The following is a 21,484-nucleotide window of genomic DNA, read 5'->3' as shown; positions in this document are numbered from 1 at the left end:
AAGGATTCCAGATCACCAAAGTGATTTAAACGTGGGCTGCTTAAAAATATAATATATAATAATATATATAATTAATTATATATTATATTATATTCTTGTGCATAGTTGACTTGTAATTTTTGTTCCGTTGCGTCGCGCATTGATAGTTAGTTCATGTCTCGATTCTGGATTTTTGAACGCATTTTTGTATGATTTAATATCTTGTACTTTCTGTTTCACGGCTTGTACTCTTGCCATTTTTAGACGTTTCTTCAATAATTTGAACCACTTTGATTGTACTTTGTACTTTTTAGCGTTTTGATCATTTGCGTCTTCAAATCGTCGAATCTGTCTTTTGTCTTCACCTTTTATTATTTAAACAAATATCACTTGTAAATAGAACAATTGCAACTAAAAGCTTGTCTTTCTTGAAGGATAATGCTATGAAATATATGTTCGTTTTTAGCATTATCAAATATTCCCACACTTGAGCGTTGCTTGTCCTCAAGCAATATAGAACTTTGAATAAAAACATACTTGAATCACTTCTTTATTCTTCACACTTTGTACATCAGTGATTTCTATACGGCGGTATGAACAATGATAGTAACGTTGTGATTTACAGTCCCACATGATTATGAAAATTTAGATCCTTTAAGAAATTGGATCTTTATGAAAACATTTGATCCTTTGAAAATTCAATCTAGCTTTTACCCTAGATAATTTTTCCGGAATAACCCTTCACCGGTGTTTGCAAAATGTTTTTTTTTGTGTGTGGGTTTTGTGGGTTTTAGATTTGAAAATTTTAGCTCAAAACTTATGGTTTTGTTTCACCCACTTACTAACCTTGTATTAGGAAAGCAACACGTCCAGTTTATTTGCTCTGTATATTACCTTTCGGTAAACTACCGTCCGGTTGTAAAGAAAAGCGTTGAACAAGCAACTGTTAAGGCAATGTTTCGTGACATGCAGATGATTATGGTCAAAAACGTGTCGGATGCAATTACTATCCTTTGTAGGAGCAATAGTAAAGATCATCCTATAGTTTTTCGGTCTGGCACAAGGTCCTGTCTTCGACCATGCTATGCAACCACCGTTCTTACGGTTGACACCCGATTTGGTTCAGGTGACCTAATAAATTCCGGTGAATTCTTAGGATTTTACGTTCAATGGTAATGAACGAATTGAAAATAGGGTTTCAGAAAACAAATTGGTTTGTAATTTGATTAAAATATTTTCTCAGTCAAGCTCGAGTTTAGATATCATTTAATTCCATGAGTTTGTAATTCTCAATCTGTAAGGTCAATCCCAAGGATTGAGTAATATCAGGCTTAAAAGCTGATTTTTGATCTTTAAGGAGATTATCCTTTCTGGGATCTGATTCATTAGTCTTCTAAGCTAATTTGCATGGTGCCCCCATTGTACGAGACAGATCCTCTCATGGTTAGGATAAGTCTGACCACTTGGCGACCCTGTTTGATGCTGAGGTCCGTGGATTTCCAGCTGATTTTCGAGAAAACTTTTCAAGGTTTTTCGTAAGCTCTACAACTGGTCTGGATGACAGCTTCCTAACCTAAATCAAGAAGCGCGTGTCTTTTTCTCGGAAGACTTTACTTCCTTTTAAATCAAGTGGCATATTTCTTTCAAATATATTATAAGAAATCGGGTAAAACTGATAAAATCGTTCAAAACAAAAGTATCTTTAATTATTTGAACAAAGATATGTGATATGTGATTTAAATAACTTGGTAAAAATTTCCCACACTTGGCTTTTATTTTCTTTTCTTTGCCTTTTTATTCTCCTCTATTCCATTTTAAATAAATTCTAACATTTTGAGTTGTTTCTCAATTTATGTCCTTTACGAGGTAACAATAATTTCGGTGTTAACAACTAGTTTTATCGTTCATAAATATGTATAAACATGATTTTGAATTCATTTATTTGAAAATTTTTAAAATTTTTACTATAAGTGGGTAGTCAATATATAAGACTAGGGCTGTTCTTTATTATCAGAGAGCACTAGATTCTAATACAACTACTGCTTTACTAGTAAAATTTAACGGCGGCTATCAAACCAAGTGTATAAGTCAAAAAATTTTAAAAACCGAAAGAATTTAATCCCTTCTCACACTTAAGATCTTGCAATGCCCTCATTTGCAAGAAATCAGTAGCAAATTAAATTATTGAGGGTGATTAGCGTAGAAAAATGATTAAATTTTACCAAAGTTTCCAAACATATTGTTGTTTGTGTTGAATGATAAATGGTGCACATCATTTGTTCATTCCGACTGTTGTTATTTCACATATATTTTGCATTTTGTCGTCAATATTAGTTGCTTTTGCTGAACTTAATGACAGTCTTTGAAAATGCGCTATTTTAGCCTGTTTTATACATGAGATAAACTACAAACATATATATACATATTTTAGAAGTTGGGTATATCACCCCACATTCAAAAATTATTAAAATCTAATAATAAAAGTTAGAAAATTATAAAAATTATTATAGTATCAAAAGAAGTATTAAAAGTATAAAATTACAAGTTACCAAATAAATAAAAATAGGCATAAAAGAAAATTTGGGTTGATAAGGATGGTTCCAATAGGGATTCCATTCATAGGCGTAAGTGCTGTAGAATGCTTGAGCTGGGTCATATGTAGGGTACGGTGGTCGGGTCTGTATAGTCCAGGGAGGAAATACGGGCATTGGAGTAGGAATGTAGTTTGTATTTATGTATGCACAATGACTTATGATTTGGCTTTGATGATATTGCCAATCTTGAAATGCTCGTTGTCTAGCCATTTCATACTCATGTTGAGCCATAAAAATTTACATTTCTGTCATCTGATTCCCCCATCCCGCATTACCTTGCTGCTGATCTCTTTCGAGCTGTGGATGATTGCAATCTCTTTCGACCTGTCGTTTCTTTAAAACCTTAGCACCATGATATACTTTCAAACCAATTGTATCACGGGGTTCTGGTGCTGCAATTATTAATCCCCTCTGACTTCTATCGACACCTAGATACTCAGCAATTAAAGTAACAAAGATACCACCTCCTATTATACTATTAGGCCGTATACCCCTAACCATAGCCGATAAATAATAACCCACACAATAAGGTATACTCACAGCGCTCTGTGGGACTCGAATACACATGAGATAAAATAAATCATTCTCATTTACCTTCTCTTTGTTCCTACCTCGCTGTGTAATCGAGTTTGCTAAGAACCTATGGATTACTCTTAGCTCAGCTCTATCAATATCATTATAAGAGTAATTCCCCCCACGAAATCGGTTATGGCTAGTCATTCTACTCCATATTCCATTCATATCAAAATTTTCATCAACCCTCCTACCATTAACTATCAACCTTTGACAATCAGTAGATGCTAGTTCCTTAGGCGTATATATACACAAAGCCTGAGCCATGTCTAGTAGAGACATATGGCGCATCACACCTCCTAATAAAAATCTAATAAAACTCCGATCACTTAAGGTAGCTACCCGATCATTTATTTCAACACTACATAATAATTCCACACACCATTCTATATATACACGCCTAGGTATATTGAACAAACGTTTCCAATCATTAAAAGTAGAATTACCATACCTTTGTGCAAGTAATTCTTTGATTAGATCGGCCAATCCCACTGTTTCTAACGGTTCCCAATCTATTACCCTGGGTACTTCAACAACATTAGACTGAGGCGTGTGTAAGTTCCTTTGATATTTTGGATATTCTATCCAAAATCTGTCAAACCTCAAGTTTGGGTGTAAATCTGCCTCATGGATATTTAAAAATGAAATGACTTGATGAGGTATATTTTATTTGTATTGGTCGTTAATATCCTGTTCGTCTGCATTCTCAGGAGGAGCATTGCGAGCCTGAGATGCGAATAAAGATTCACCCCTTTCAGTCTGCAAAACACATTAAACACAATTTGTGTGCATTCAAATATGCATTAATGTTATCATAATCATAAATCAAAACAATCATAATGACATGTTTAATCCATATTAAACTTTATACGCATTTTCACAATATTAACAATTCTACACATTTACAAATAAACATATATGAAAATGTATACAATGTTCCTTAGCATTCATCTTCTAAATCATGTCAAAAATAATCATTATAGCAATTAAACGAGTTCCAAATGGGATTCATATCAATTAAATCGAGTTCATGCATTTTTTACTCAAAAAGTCCACTTTAATACTTAAAAATCATGTTTAGGATCAAAGTTTTGATCATTTAGCAACCTAAACATCTTACACTACTTAATTAAGCATGAACCACCAACAAAATTCGGCCATAACCCGTTTATATCAAAAAGCCCCAATTTTGCTCAAGAACACACACCCTAGATTACTCAAAATTTGAAGTTTAAGGCTTCTAATCATATTAAATAGCATCAATCTAGGTTATACAAGTATAATATACAAACAATTTAAGCACAATTAAGTTAGAAATCATCAAAATCAAATTAGGTATAATTTTTGCTCAAGAACACTAAAAATTCGGATTAAAGAGTGTTTGGATGTAGAAATTACCGATTTTCTTGAAAAACTTCTTGGCAAGTATCTCATCATCGTGATTTTAGCAAAAAATTTGATGATTAACGGTGAAAAATTGTGAATTTGGGAGTGTTTTTGTAGGTATTTTCGCAGCAATTTTTGGGTGTGGTGTGTTTGGGAACTGGTCTGTCTACCAGTTAACCCTTTCTGGATTTTCATTGCTCCGCGAGTGCGGATGTGGGATCCTTTCAAGCTCCGCGAGTGCGGATTTTCTTTTTTTTATATATAAAATCTTTAATAATGAAACAATTAATGGAGTAATTTTTAAAATATTGTTTTCCTTTTTATTTAGGACGAGGTTGTTTCGGTACGTTTACTATAGTGACCCGAACTTTTCCATGTTTATATATATTAATTGAGATTGATATTTACATGATTAAATGTTTCTAACATGTTAAGCAATCAAACTTGTTAAGACTTGATTAATTGAAATATGTTTCATATAGACAATTGACCACCCAAGTTGACCGGTGATTCACGAACGTTAAAACTTGTAAAAACTATATGATGACATATATATGGATATATATATATAGTTAACATGATACTATGATAATTAAATATATCATTAAGTATATTAACAATGAACTACATATGTAAAAACAAGACTACTAACTTAATGATTTTTAAACGAGACATTATGTAACGATTATCGTTGTAAAGACATTTAATGTATATATATCATATTAAGAGATATTCATACATGATAATATCATGATAATATAATAATTTAAAATCTCATTTGATATTATAAATATTGGGTTAACAACATTTAACAAGATCGTTAACCTAAAGGTTTCAAAACAACACTTACATGTAACGACTAACGACGACTTAACGACTCAGTTAAAATGTATATACATGTAGTGTTTTAATATGTATTTATACACTTTTGAAAGACTTCAATACAATTATCAAAATACTTCTACTTAACAAAAATGCTTACAATTACATCCTCGTTCAGTTTCATCAACAATTCTACTCGTATGCACCCGTATTCGTACTCGTACAATACACAGCTTTTAGATGTATGTACTATTGGTATATACACTCCAATGATCAGCTCTTAGTAGCCCATGTGAGTCACCTAACACATGTGGGAACTATCATTTGGCAACTAGCATGAAATATCTCATAAAATTACAAAAATATGAGTAATCATTCATGACTTATTTACATGAAAAACAAAATTACATATCCTTTATATCTAATCCATACACCAACGACCAAAAACACCTACAAACACTTTCATTCTTCAATTTTCTTCATCTAATTGATCTCTCTCAAGTTCTATCTTCAAGTTCTAAGTGTTCTTCATATATTCTACAAGTTCTAGTTACATAAAATCAAGAATACTTTCAAGTTTGCTAGCTCACTTCCAATCTTGTAAGGTGATCATCCAACCTCAAGAAATCTTTGTTTCTTACAGTAGGTTATCATTCTAATACAAGGTAATAATCATATTCAAACTTTGGTTCAATTTCTATAACTATAACAATCTTATTTCAAGTGATGATCTTACTTGAACTTGTTTTCGTGTCATGATTCTGCTTCAAGAACTTCGAGCCATCCAAGGATCCGTTGAAGCTAGATCCATTTTTCTCTTTTCCAGTAGGTTTATCCAAGGAACTTAAGGTAGTAATGATGTTCACAACATCATTCGATTCATACATATAAAGCTATCTTATTCGAAGGTTTAAACTTGTAATCACTAGAACATAGTTTAGTTAATTCTAAACTTGTTCGCAAACAAAAGTTAATCCTTATAACTTGACTTTTAAAATCAACTAAACACATGTTCTATATCTATATGATATGCTAACTTAATGATTTAAAACCTGGAAACACGAAAAACACCGTAAAACCAGATTTACGCCGTCGTAGTAACACCGCGGGCTGTTTTAGGTTAGTTAATTAAAAACTATGATAAACTTTGATTTAAAAGTTGTCATTCTGATAAAATGATTTTTATTATGAACATGAAACTATATCCAAAAATTATGGTTAAACTCAAAGTGGAAGTATGTTTTCTAAAATGGTCATCTAGACGTCGTTCTTTCGACTGAAATGACTACCTTTACAAAAACGACTTGTAACTTATTTTTCCGACAATAAACCTATACTTTTTCTGTTTAGATTCATAAAATAGAGTTCAATATGAAACCATAGCAATTTGATTCACTCAAAACGGATTTAAAATGAAGAAGTTATGGGTAAAACAAGATTGGATAATTTTTCTCATTTTAGCTACGTGAAAATTGGTAACAAATCTATTCCAACCATAACTTAATCAACTTGTATTGTATATTATGTAATCTTGAGATACCATAGATACGTATACAATGTTTTGACCTATCATGTTGACACATCTATATATATTTCGGAACAAACATAGACACTCTATATGTGAATGTTGGAGTTAGCTATACAGGGTTGAGGTTGATTCCAAAATATATATAGTTTGAGTTGTGATCAATACTGAGATACGTATGCACTGGGTCGTGGATTGATTCAAGATAATATTTATCGATTTATTTCTATACATCTAACTGTGGACAACTAGTTGTAGGTTACTAACGAGGACAGCTGACTTAATAAACTTAAAACATCAACCAGTGGCCAAGTCTTACTTCCCGACGAAGTAAAAATCTGTGAAAGTGAGTTATAGTCCCACTTTTAAAATCTAATATTTTTGGGATGAGAATACATGCAGGTTTTATAAATGATTTACAAAATAGACATAAGTACGTGAAACTACATTCTATGGTTGAATTATCGAAATCGAATATGCCCCTTTTTATTAAGTCTGGTAATCTAAGAATTAGGGAACAGACACCCTAATTGACGCGAATCCTAAAGATAGATCTATTGGGCTTAACAAACCCCATCCAAAGTACCGGATACTTTTGTACTTCAAAATTTATATCATATCCGAAGGGTGTCCCGGAATGATGGGGATATTCTTATATATGCATCTTGTTAATGTCGGTTACCAGGTGTTCACCATATGAATGATTTTTATCTCTATGTATGGGATGTGTATTGAAATATGAAATCTTGTGGTCTATTGTTACGATTTGATATATATAGGTTAAACCTATAACTCACCAACATTTTTGTTGACGTTTAAAGCATGTTTATTCTCAGGTGAATACTAAGAGCTTCCGCTGTTGCATACTAAAATAAGGAAAAGATTTGGAGTCCATGTTTGTATGATATTGTGTAAAAACTGCATTCAAGAAACTGATTTCGATGTAACATATTTGTATTGTAAACCATTATGTAATGGTCGTGTGTAAACAGGATATTTTAAATTATCATTATTTGATAATCTACGTAAAGTTTTTTAAACCTTTATTTATGAAATAAAGGTTATGGTTTGTTTTAAAAATGAATGCAGTCTTTGAAAAACGTCTCATATAGAGGTCAAAACCTTGCAACGAAATCAATTAATATGGAACATTTTTAATCAATAAGAACGGGACATTTCAGTTGGTATCCGAGCGTTGGTCTTAGAGAACCAGAAAATTTGCATTAGTGTGTCTTATCGAGTTTGTTAGGATGCATTAGTGAGTCTGGACTTCGACCGTGTTTTCTTTAAAAATGATTGCTTAACATTTTCGTTGGAAACTATATATTATTAACATGTATATATTATGTGATATATTAATCTCTTAACATGTTTGATATTGTGTGATAGATGTCTACCTCTAGAACAAGCCCCATTGACTTACCTAATAATAATGAAGAGTCAAATGTAAATTGGAATGATTCGTGGACTGATTCACAAGTTCCCAAAGAGGAACCAGAAGAAGAGTCGGAACCGGAAGAAGAATCGGAACCTGAAGAAGAATCGGAACCTGAAGAAGAAATAGAACCAGTAGGGGAAATAATAAAACGGTTAAGTAGAAGAAAATCCTCAACCAACCGACCAAAGTTAATTATGGTCAATGGTGTTTCCGCCAAGGAAGCAAAGTATTAGGAGGATTACCAATTCTCCGATGAATCGGATCCCGACAAGGATTCCGATGATGTTATAGAAATTACCCCAATACAATTTAATAAGGCAAAAGAGAACAATAAGGGAAAGGGCACAAAAATAGAGAAATCTAATTCCAACCCCGATGAACTTTATATGTATCGTCAACCCCCGAAGTCCTTAAGTTGTAACAATGACCCGGGAACCTCTAAACCACCAGGTTTTTCTAAACCGCTGTGGAAAACGACGGCTCGTATTAGGGGAACAGCATATATCCCTAGAAACTTGGCAAAATGAACCAAAACCGAAGAAGAAGAAATGAGCAAGTCAAAATAAGATAGTTGTATTCGTGTGGTGTAATATATGCAATATAGTGTGCTTATGCTTTATGATATATGTAAAAATTGCTTGTATTAATAAGTATTTTTTTTTATGAATCTAACTCTTGTCTATTTTACAGTATAAAAATACAAAATGGATAGACAACCCAATATTTTAAGAGACCTACCCAGAGACATGATTGATGAAATCTTGTCTAGAGTCGGTCAGAATTCTTCGGCACAACTATTTAAGGCAAGATCAGTTTGTAAGACATTCGAAGAACGTTCCAAGAATGCCTTGGTTTATAAAAGGCTTTCGTTCGAAAGATGGGGGATATCACATTGGGAAATCCATAAGTTACGATGTGTTTACTTTGACGCATATATTGCGGGGAACCCAAATGCTATTTTACGCAATGGGTTAAGAAATTATTTTGACTCAATATATCCGAATATTGGACTTCGTGATTTAGAAAAAGCGGCTAACATGCAACATAAAGAAGCATGTTATGCTTACGGATTAGTAATGTTCGCTTCTCACCAAAGTGAGAACAAGAACATCGGGCTACAACTATTAAACAAAACGTTCCCACAAGTGACGGAGTCGGTAATTGGGGTAAGAAATGAGGTTTTTAGATTTTTACGGGACTGTTAGACATTACGTAACCCTTATCCCTTTGACGACGTTACAACACGCTGTCTTATCAACAGCCATAACGGTTATGTTCCACAAGACCAAGGATGGGAAGTAGTCCTAGTAAAACCAGAATGCATGACTTGTTTCTGGACGTATGAATTACGTGTCTTTATTGCCTTTGCTGAACGACTTGTGTACTAGCTAGAATTATCTTCACAACCATCTTGTATCAAATTTATTGTGTGCTATATTTCATGTTATATGTAAAATAAGCGGTATTGTAAGTTTGTAAAATATTGTGTAAAAGTTTGAACGCGAAATATTATTATAATCAGTTTTTCATATAGAATTGTAGTAGTTGAATTGTATATTAGCTACTAAGTATGAACTTAACGGGTAGGTACTACCCGAATTTAAACTTATAAAACGCTAATATGAAGAAAAAGCTTTTATAAATGAGTTCATATTATGCTACGAAATACTATTAACTACTCTTAATATTCTGTATGATTAACTTGTTCCATTTGACTATTTTGAAGGAAATGGCACCGACTACTCGACACACCGTGAATATGAATGAAGAGGAATTCCGAACTATTCTAGCTTCAAACATAGCTGCAGTTCAGGCTGCGCTACATACCAACAATAACCTTGGATCTAGCAGTACAGGAAATCGTGTAGGATGCACCTACAAAGAATTCACTGCCTGCAAACCTTTAAAATTTGATGGAACCGAAGGACCGATCGGATTGAAACGGTGGACCGAGAAGGTCGAATCGGTGTTTGCCATAAGTAAGTGTACTGAAGAGGACAAAGTGAAGTACGCTACGCATACCTTCATAGGTTCTGCGTTAACATGGTGGAATACCTATCTAGAGCAAGTGGGATGAAATGTCCCGTTCTTATTGATTAAAAACGTTCCATATTAATTGATTTCGTTGCGAGGTTTTGACCTCTATATGAGACGTTTTTCAAAGACTGCATTCATTTTTAAACAAACCATAACCTTTATTTCATCAATAAAGGTTTAAAAAACTTTACGTAGATTATCAAATAATGATAATCTAAAATATCCTGTTTACACACGACCATTACATAATGGTTTACAATACAAATATGTTACAACAAAATAAGTTTCTTGAATGCAGTATTTACACAATATCATACAAGCATGGACTCCAAATCTTGTCCTTATTTAAGTATGCGACAGCGGAAGCTCTTAATAATCACCTGAGAATAAACATGCTTAAAACGTCAACAAAAATGTTGGTGAGTTATAGGTTTAACCTATATATATCAAATCGTAACAATAGACCACAAGATTTCATATTTCAATACACATCCCATACATAGAGATAAAAATCATTCATATGGTGAACACCTGGTAACCGACAATAACAAGATGCATATATAAGAATATCCCCATCATTCCGGGACACCCTTCGGATATGATATAAATTTCGAAGTACTAAAGCATCCGGTACTTTGGATGGGGTTTGTTAGGCCCAATAGATCTATCTTTAGGATTCGCGTCAATTAGGGTGTCTGTTCCCTAATTCTTAGATTACCAGACTTAATAAAAAGGGGCATATTCGATTTCGATAATTCAACCATAGAATGTAGTTTCACGTACTTGTGTCTATTTTGTAAATCATTTATAAAACTTGCATGTATTCTCATCCCAAAAATATTAGATTTTAAAAGTGGGACTATAACTCACTTTCACAGATTTTTACTTCGTCGGGAAGTAAGACTTGGCCACTGGTTGATTCACGAACCTATAACAATATATACATATATATCAAAGTATGTTCAAAATATATTTACAACACTTTTAATATATTTTGATGTTTTAAGTTTATTAAGTCAGCTGTCCTCGTTAGTAACCTACAACTAGTTGTCCACAGTTAGATGTACAGAAATAAATCGATAAATATTATCTTGAATCAATCCACGACCCAGTGTATACGTATCTCAGTATTGATCACAACTCAAACTATATATATTTTGGAATCAACCTCAACCCTGTATAGCTAACTCCAACATTCACATATAGAGTGTCTATGGTTGTTCCGAAATATATATAGATGTGTCGACATGATAGGTCGAAACATTGTATACGTGTCTATGGTATCTCAAGATTACATAATATATAATACAAGTTGATTAAGTTATGGTTGGAATAGATTTGTTACCAATTTTCACGTAGCTAAAATGAGAAAAATTATCCAATCTTGTTTTACCCATAACTTCTTCATTTTAAATCCGTTTTGAGTGAATCAAATTGCTATGGTTTCATATTGAACTCTATTTTATGAATCTAAACAAAAAAAGTATAGGTTTCTAGTCGGAAAAATAAGTTACAAGTCGTTTTTGTAAAGGTAGTCATTTCAGTCGAAAGAACGACGTCTAGATGACCATTTTAGAAAACATACTTCCACTTTGAGTTTAACCATAATTTTTGGATATAGTTTCATGTTCATAATAAAAATCATTTTCTCAGAATAACAACTTTTAAATCAAAGTTTATCATAGTTTTTAATTAACTAACCCAAAACAGCCCGCGGTGTTACTACGACGGCGTAAATCCGGTTTTACGGTGTTTTTCGTGTTTCCAGGTTTTAAATCATTAAGTTAGCATATCATATAGATATAGAACATGTGTTTAGTTGATTTTAAAAGTCAAGTTAGAAGGATTAACTTTTGTTTGCGAACAAGTTTAGAATTAACTAAACTATGTTCTAGTGATTACAAGTTTAAACCTTCGAATAAGATAGCTTTATATGTATGAATCGAATGATGTTATGAACATCATTACTACCTTAAGTTCCTTGGATGAACCTACTGGAAAAGAGAAAAATGGATCTAGCTTCAATGGATCCTTGGATGGCTCAAAGTTCTTGAAGCAAAATCATGACACGAAAACAAGTTCAAGTAAGATCATCACTTGAAATAAGATTGTTATAGTTGTAGAAATTGAACCAAAGTTTGAATATGATTATTACCTTGTATTAGAATGATAACCTACTGTAAGAAACAAAGATTTCTTGAGGTTGGATGATCACCTTACAAGGTTGGAAGTGAGCTAGCAAACTTGAAAGTATTCTTGATTTTATGAAACTAGAACTTTTGGAATTTATGAAGAACACTTAGAACTTGAAGATAGAACTTGAGAGAGTTCAATTAGATGAAGAAAATTGAAGAATGAAAGTGTTTGTAGGTGTTTTTGGTCGTTGGTGTATGGATTAGATATAAAGGATATGTAATTTTGTTTTCATGTAAATAAGTCATGAATGATTACTCATATTTTTGTAATCTTATGAGATATTTCATGCTAGTTGCCAAATGATGGTTCCCACATGTGTTAGGTGACTCACATGGGCTGCTAAGAGCTGATCATTGGAGTGTATATACCAATAGTACATACATCTAAAAGCTGTGTATTGTACGAGTACGAATACGGGTGCATACGAGTAGAATTGTTGATGAAACTGAACGAGAATGTAATTGTAAGCATTTTTGTTAAGTAGAAGTATTTTGATAAGTGTATTGAAGTCTTTCAAAAGTGTATAAATACATATTAAAACACTACATGTATATACATTTTAACTGAGTCGTTAAGTCATCGTTAGTCGTTACATGTAAGTGTTGTTTTGAAACCTTTAGGTTAACGATCTTGTTAAATGTTGTTAACCCAATGTTTATAATATCAAAAGAGATTTTAAATTATTATATTATCATGATATTATGATGTACGAATATCTCTTAATATGATATATATACATTAAATGTCGTTACAACGATAAACGTTACATAAATGTCTCGTTTCAAAATCATTAAGTTAGTAGTCTTGTTTTTACATATGTAGTTCATTGTTAATATAATTAATGATATGTTTACTTATCAAAATATCATGTTAACTATATATATAACCATATATATGTCATCATATAGTTTTTTTACAAGTTTTAACGTTCGTGAATCACCGGTCAACTTGGGTGGTCAATTGTCTATATGAAACCTATTTCAATTAATCAAGTCTTAACAAGTTTGATTGCTTAACATGTTGGAAACATTTAATCATGTAAACATCAATCTCAATTAATATATATAAACATGGAAAAGTTCGGGTCACTACAGTACCTACCCGTTAAATAAATTTCGTCTCGAAATTTTAAGCTGTTGAAGGTGTTGACGAATCTTCTGGAAATAGATGCGGGTATTTCTTCTTCATCTGATCTTCACGCTCCCAGGTGAACTCGGGTCCTCTACGAGCATTCCATCGAACCTTAACAATTGGTATCTTGTTTTGCTTAAGTCTTTTAACCTCACGATCCATTATTTCGACGGGTTCTTCGATGAATTGGAGTTTTTCGTTGATTTGGATTTCATCTAATGGAATAGTGAGATCTTCTTTAGCAAAACATTTCTTCAAATTCGAGACGTGGAAAGTGTTATGTACAGCCGCGAGTTGTTGAGGTAACTCAAGTCGGTAAGCTACTGGTCCGACACGATCAATAATCTTGAATGGTCCAATATACCTTGGATTTAATTTCCCTCGTTTACCAAATCGAACAACGCCTTTCCAAGGTGAAACTTTAAGCATGACCATCTCTCCAATTTCAAATTCTATATCTTTTCTTTTAATGTCAGCGTAGCTCTTTTGTCGACTTTGGGCGGTTTTCAACCGTTGTTGAATTTGGATGATCTTCTCGGTAGTTTCTTGTATAATCTCCGGACCCGTAATCTGTCTATCCCCCACCTCACTCCAACAAATCGGAGACCTGCACTTTCTACCATAAAGTGCTTCAAACGGCGCCATCTCAATGCTTGAATGGTAGCTGTTGTTGTAGGAAAATTCTGCTAACGGTAGATGTCGATCCCAACTGTTTCCGAAATCAATAACACATGCTCGTAGCATGTCTTCAAGCGTTTGTATCGTCCTTTCGCTCTGCCCATCAGTTTGTGGATGATAGGCAGTACTCATATCTAGACGAGTTCCTAATGCTTGCTGTAATGTCTGCCAGAATCTTGAAATAAATCTGCCATCCCTATCAGAGATAATAGAGATTGGTATTCCATGTCTGGAGACGACTTCCTTTAAATACAGTCGTGCTAACTTCTCCATCTTGTCATCTTCTCTTATTGGTAGGAAGTGTGCTGATTTGGTGAGACGATCAACTATTACCCAAATAGTATCAAAACCACTTGCAGTCCTTGGCAATTTAGTGATGAAATCCATGGTAATGTTTTCCCATTTCCATTCCGGGATTTCGGGTTGTTGAAGTAGACCTGATGGTTTCTGATGCTCAGCTTTGACCTTAGAACACGTCAAACATTCTCCTACGTATTTAGCAACATCGGCTTTCATACCCGGCCACCAAAAATGTTTCTTGAGATCCTTGTACATCTTCCCCGTTCCAGGATGTATTGAGTATCTGGTTTTATGAGCTTCTCTAAGTACCATTTCTCTCATATCTCCAAATTTTGGTACCCAAATCCTTTCAGCCCTATACCGGGTTCCGTCTTCCCGAATATTAAGATGCTTCTCCGATCCTTTGGGTATTTCATCCTTTAAATTTCCCTCTTTTAAAACTCCTTGTTGCGCCTCCTTTATTTGAGCAGTAATGTTATTATGAATCATTATATTCATAGATTTTACTCGAATGGGTTCTCTATCCTTCCTGCTCAAGGCATCGGCTACCACATTTGCCTTCCCCGGGTGGTAACGAATCTCAAAATCGTAATCATTCAATAATTCAATCCACCTACGCTGCCTCATATTCAGTTGTTTCTGATTAAATATGTGTTGAAGACTTTTGTGGTCGGTATATATAATACTTTTGACCCCGTATAAGTAGTGCCTCCAAGTCTTTAATGCAAAAACAACCGCGCCTAATTCCAAATCATGCGTCGTATAATTTTGTTCGTGAATCTTCAATTGTCTAGACGCATAAGCAATCACCTTCGTTCGTTGCATTAATACACAACCGAGACCTTGCTTTGATGCGTCACAATAAATCACAAAATCATCATTCCCTTCAGGCAATGACAATATAGGTGCCGTAGTTAGCTTTTTCTTCAATAACTGAAACGCTTTCTCTTGTTCATCATTCCATTCAAATTTCTTCCCTTTATGCGTTAATGCAGTCAAGGGTTTTGCTATTCTGGAAAAGTCTTGGATGAACCTTCTGTAGTAACCAGCTAGTCCTAAAAACTGGCGTATGTGTTTCGGAGTTTTCGGGGTTTCCCACTTTTCAACAGTTTCTATCTTTGCCGGATCCACCTTAATACCTTCTTTGTTCACTATGTGACCGAGGAATTGAACTTCTTCCAACCAAAATGCACACTTTGAAAACTTAGCGTACAATTCTTCCTTCCTCAATACTTCTAACACCTTTCTCAAATGTTCACCGTGTTCTTGGTCATTCTTTGAGTAAATAAGTATGTCATCAATGAAAACAATGACAAACTTGTCAAGGTATGGTCCACACACTCGGTTCATAAGGTCCATGAACACAGCTGGTGCATTAGTTAAACCAAACGGCATGACCATAAACTCGTAATGACCGTAACGTGTTCTGAAAGCAGTCTTTGGAATATCATCTTCTTTCACCCGCATTTGATGATACCCGGAACGTAAGTCAATCTTTGAATAAACAGACGAGCCTTGTAGTTGATCAAATAAGTCGTCGATTCTCGGTAGTGGGTAGCGGTTCTTGATGGTAAGTTTGTTCAACTCTCGGTAGTCGATACACAACCTGAATGTACCATCTTTCTTCTTGACAAACAAAACAGGAGCTCCCCACGGTGATGTGCTTGGTCGAATGAAACCACGCTCTAAAAGTTCTTGTAATTGGCTTTGCAGTTCTTTCATCTCGCTGGGTGCGAGTCTGTAAGGAGCACGAGCTATTGGTGCAGCTCCTGGTACAAGATCTATTTGAAATTCAACGGATCGATGTGGGGGTAATCCCGGTAATTCTTTCGGAAATACATCGGGAAATTCTTTTGCAATGGGAACATCATTGATGCTCTTTTCTTCAGTTTGTACTTTCTCGACGTGTGCTAGAACAGCATAGCAACCTTTTCTTATTAGTTTTTGTGCCTTCAAATTACTAATAAGATGTAGCTTCGTGTTGCCCTTTTCTCCGTACACCATTAAGGGTTTTCCTTTTTCTCGTATAATGCGAATTGCATTTTTGTAACAAACGATCTCCGCTTTCACTTCTTTCAACCAGTCCATACCGATTATCACATCAAAACTCCCTAACTCTACTGGTATCAAATCAATCTTAAATGTTTCGCTAACCAGTTTAATTTCTCGATTCCGACATATATTATCTGCTGAAATTAATTTACCATTTGCTAATTCGAGTAAAAATTTACTATCCAAAGGCGTCAATGGACAACTTAATTTAGCACAAAAATCTCTACTCATATAGCTTCTATCCGCACCCGAATCAAATAAAACGTAAGCAGATTTATTGTCAATAAGAAACGTACCCGTAACAAGCTCCGGGTCTTCCTGTGCCTCTACCGCATTAATATTGAAAACTCTTCCACGGCCTTGTCCATTCGTGTTCTCCTGGTTCGGGCAATTTCTAATAATGTGGCCTGGTTTTCCACATTTATAACAAACTACATTGGCATAACTTGCTCCGACACTACTTGCTCCGCCATTACTCGTTCCGACACCATTTGTTCCTTTCGTTCTATTAACCCCTGGTCCGTAGACCTCACACTTCGCCGCGCTATGACCATTTCTTTTACACTTGTTGCAAAATTTGGTGCAGAACCCCGAGTGATTCTTTTCACACCTTTGGCATAGTTGCTTCTGATTGTTGTTGTTGTTGCGGTTATTATTGTTGTTGGGATGATTGTTGTAGTTGCTGTTGTTGTTGTTGTTGTTGTTGTTGTTGGGCCGTTTGTTGTAGTTGCGATTGATGTTGCGATTGTTGGGATAATTGTTGCGATTATTGTTGTAATTGCTGTTGCTGTTGTATTGGTGATTCTTATCACCGTTTTCCTCCCACTTTCTTTTGACTTGCTTCACATTGGCCTCTTCAGCAGTCTGTTCTTTAATTCTTTCTTCAATCTGGTTCACTAGTTTGTGAGCCATTCTACATGCCTGTTGTATGGAGGCGGGCTCGTGTGAACTTATATCTTCTTGGATTCTTTCCGGTAATCCTTTTACAAACGCGTCGATCTTCTCTTCCTCATCTTCGAATGCTCCCGGACACAATAGGCACAATTCTGTGAATCGTCTTTCGTACGTGGTAATATCAAATCCTTGGGTTCGTAACCCTCTAAGTTCTGTCTTGAGCTTATTGACCTCGGTTCTGGGACGGTACTTCTCGTTCATCAAGTGCTTGAATGCTGACCACGGTAGTGCGTACGCATCATCTTGTCCCACTTGCTCTAGATAGGTATTCCACCATGTTAACGCAGAACCTGTGAAGGTATGCGTAGCGTACTTCACTTTGTCCTCTTCAGTACACTTACTTATGGCAAACACCGATTCAACCTTCTCGGTCCACCGTTTCAATCCGATCGGTCCTTCGGTTCCATCAAATTCCAAAGGTTTGCAGGCAGTGAATTCTTTGTAGGTGCATCCTACACGATTTCCTGTACTACTAGATCCAAGGTTATTGTTCGTATGTAGCGCAGCCTGTACTGCGGCTATGTTTGAAGCTAGAAAAGTACGGAATTCCTCTTCATTCATATTCACGGTGTGTCGAGTAGTCGGTGCCATTTCCTTCAAAATAGTTAAATGGAACAAGTTAATCATACAGAATATTAAGAGTAGTTAATAGTATTTTGTAGCATAATATGAACTCATTTATAAAAGCTTTTTCTTCATATTAGCGTTTTATAAGTTTAAATTCGGGTAGTACCTACCCGTTAAGTTCATACTTAGTAGCTAATATACAATTCAACTACTACAATTCTATATGAAAAACTGATTGTAATAATATTTCGCGTTCAAACTTTTATACAATATTTTACAAACTTACAATACCGCTTATTTTACATAAAGCATGAAATATAGCACACAATAACTTTGATACAAGATAGTTGTGAAGACAATTCTAGCTAGTACACAAGTCGTTCGGCAAAGGCAATAAAGACACGTAATTCATACGTCCAGAAACAAGTCATGCATTCTGGTTTTACTAGGACTACTTCCCATCCTTGGTCTTGTGCAACATAACCGTTATGGACGTTGATAAGACAGCGTGTTGTAACGTCATCAAAGGGACGAGGGTTACGTAATGTCCAACAGTCCCGTAATAATCTAAAAACCTCATTTCTTACCCCAATTACCGACTCCGTCACTTGTGGAAACGTTTTGTTTAATAGTTGTAGCCCGATGTTCTTGTTCTCACTTTGGTGAGAAGCGAACATTACTAATCCGTAAGCATAACATGCTTCTTTATGTTGCATGTTAGCCGCTTTTTCTAAATCACGAAGTCCAATATTCGGATATATTGAGTCAAAATAATTTCTTAACCCGTTGCGTAAAATAGCATTTGGGTTCCCCGCAATATATGCGTCAAAGTAAACACATCGTAACTTATGGGTTTCCCAATGTGATATCCCCCATCTTTCAAACGAAAGTCTCTTATAAACCAAGACATTCTTGGAACGTTCTTCGAATGTCTTACAAACTGATCTCGCCTTAAATAGTTGTGCCGAAGAATTCTGGCCGACTCTAGACAAGATTTCATCAATCATGTCTCCGGGTAGGTCTCTTAAAATATTGGGTTGTCTATCCATTTTGTGTTTTTAAACTGTAAAATAGACAAGAGTTAGATTCATAAAAAAATACTTATTAATACAAGCAATTTTTACATATATCATAAAGCATAAGAACACTATATTACATATATTACACCACACGAATACAACTATCTTATTCCGACTCGCTCGTTTCTTCTTCTTCGGTTTTGGTTCGTTTTGCCAAGTTTCTAGGGATATATGATGTTCCCCTAATACGAGCCGTCGTTGTCCACATTGGTTTAGAAAAACCTGGTGGTTTAGAGGTTCCTGGGTCATTGTTACAACTTAAGGACTTCGGGGGTTGACGATACATATAAAGTTCATCGGGGTTGGAATTAGATTTCTCTATTTTTATGCCCTTTCCCTTATTATTTTCTTTTGCCTTTTTAAATTCAGTTGGGGTAATTTCTATAACATCATCGGAATTCTCGTCGGAATCCGATTCATCGGAGAATTGGTAATCCTCCCAATATTTTGCTTCCTTGGCGGAAACACCATTGACCATAATTAACTTTGGTCGGTTGGTTGAGGATTTTCTTTTACTTAACCGTTTTATTATTTCCCCCACCGGTTCTATTTCTTCATCCGGTTCCGATTCTTCTTCCGGTTCCGATTCTTCTTCCGGTTCCGACTCTTCTTCCGGTTCCTCTTCGGGAACTTGTGAATCAGTCCACAAATCATTCCAATTTACATTTGACTCTTCATTATTATTAGGTGAGTCAATGGGACTTGTTCTAGAGGTAGACATCTATCACATAATATCAAACACGTTAAGAGATTAATATATCACATAATATTCATATGTTAAAAATATATAGTTTCCAACAAAAATGTTAAGCAATCATTTTTAAAGAAAACACGGTCGAAGTCCAGACTCACTAATGCATCCTAACAAACTCGATAAGACACACTAATGCAAATTTTCTGGTTCTCTAAGACCAACGCTCGGATACCAACTGAAATGTCCCGTTCTTATTGATTAAAAACGTTCCATATTAATTGATTTCGTTGCGAGGTTTTGACCTCTATATGAGACGTTTTTCAAAGACTGCATTCATTTTTAAACAAACCATAACCTTTATTTCATCAATAAAGGTTTAAAAAACTTTACGTAGATTATCAAATAATGATAATCTAAAATATCCTGTTTACACACGACCATTACATAATGGTTTACAATACAAATATGTTACAACAAAATAAGTTTCTTGAATGCAGTTTTTACACAATATCATACAAGCATGGACTCCAAATCTTGTCCTTATTTAAGTATGCGACAGCGGAAGCTCTTAATAATCACCTGAGAATAAACATGCTTAAAACGTCAACAAAAATGTTGGTGAGTTATAGGTTTAACCTATATATATCAAATCGTAACAATAGACCACAAGATTTCATATTTCAATACACATCCCATACATAGAGATAAAAATCATTCATATGGTGAACACCTGGTAACCGACAATAACAAGATGCATATATAAGAATATCCCCATCATTCCGGGACACCCTTCGGATATGATATAAATTTCGAAGTACTAAAGCATCCGGTACTTTGGATGGGGTTTGTTAGGCCCAATAGATCTATCTTTAGGATTCGCGTCAATTAGGGTGTCTGTTCCCTAATTCTTAGATTACCAGACTTAATAAAAAGGGGCATATTCGATTTCGATAATTCAACCATAGAATGTAGTTTCACGTACTTGTGTCTATTTTGTAAATCATTTATAAAACTTGCATGTATTCTCATCCCAAAAATATTAGATTTTAAAAGTGGGACTATAACTCACTTTCACAGATTTTTACTTCGTCGGGAAGTAAGACTTGGCCACTGGTTGATTCACGAACCTATAACAATATATACATATATATCAAAGTATGTTCAAAATATATTTACAACACTTTTAATATATTTTGATGTTTTAAGTTTATTAAGTCAGCTGTCCTCGTTAGTAACCTACAACTAGTTGTCCACAGTTAGATGTACAGAAATAAATCGATAAATATTATCTTGAATCAATCCACGACCCAGTGTATACGTATCTCAGTATTGATCACAACTCAAACTATATATATTTTGGAATCAACCTCAACCCTGTATAGCTAACTCCAACATTCACATATAGAGTGTCTATGGTTGTTCCGAAATATATATAGATGTGTCGACATGATAGGTCGAAACATTGTATACGTGTCTATG

Source organism: Rutidosis leptorrhynchoides, chromosome 1, assembly GCF_046630445.1.
Source record: "Rutidosis leptorrhynchoides isolate AG116_Rl617_1_P2 chromosome 1, CSIRO_AGI_Rlap_v1, whole genome shotgun sequence".
In the NCBI taxonomy this organism is placed as follows: Eukaryota; Viridiplantae; Streptophyta; class Magnoliopsida; order Asterales; family Asteraceae; genus Rutidosis; species Rutidosis leptorrhynchoides.
This window is presented reverse-complemented; position numbering follows the sequence as displayed.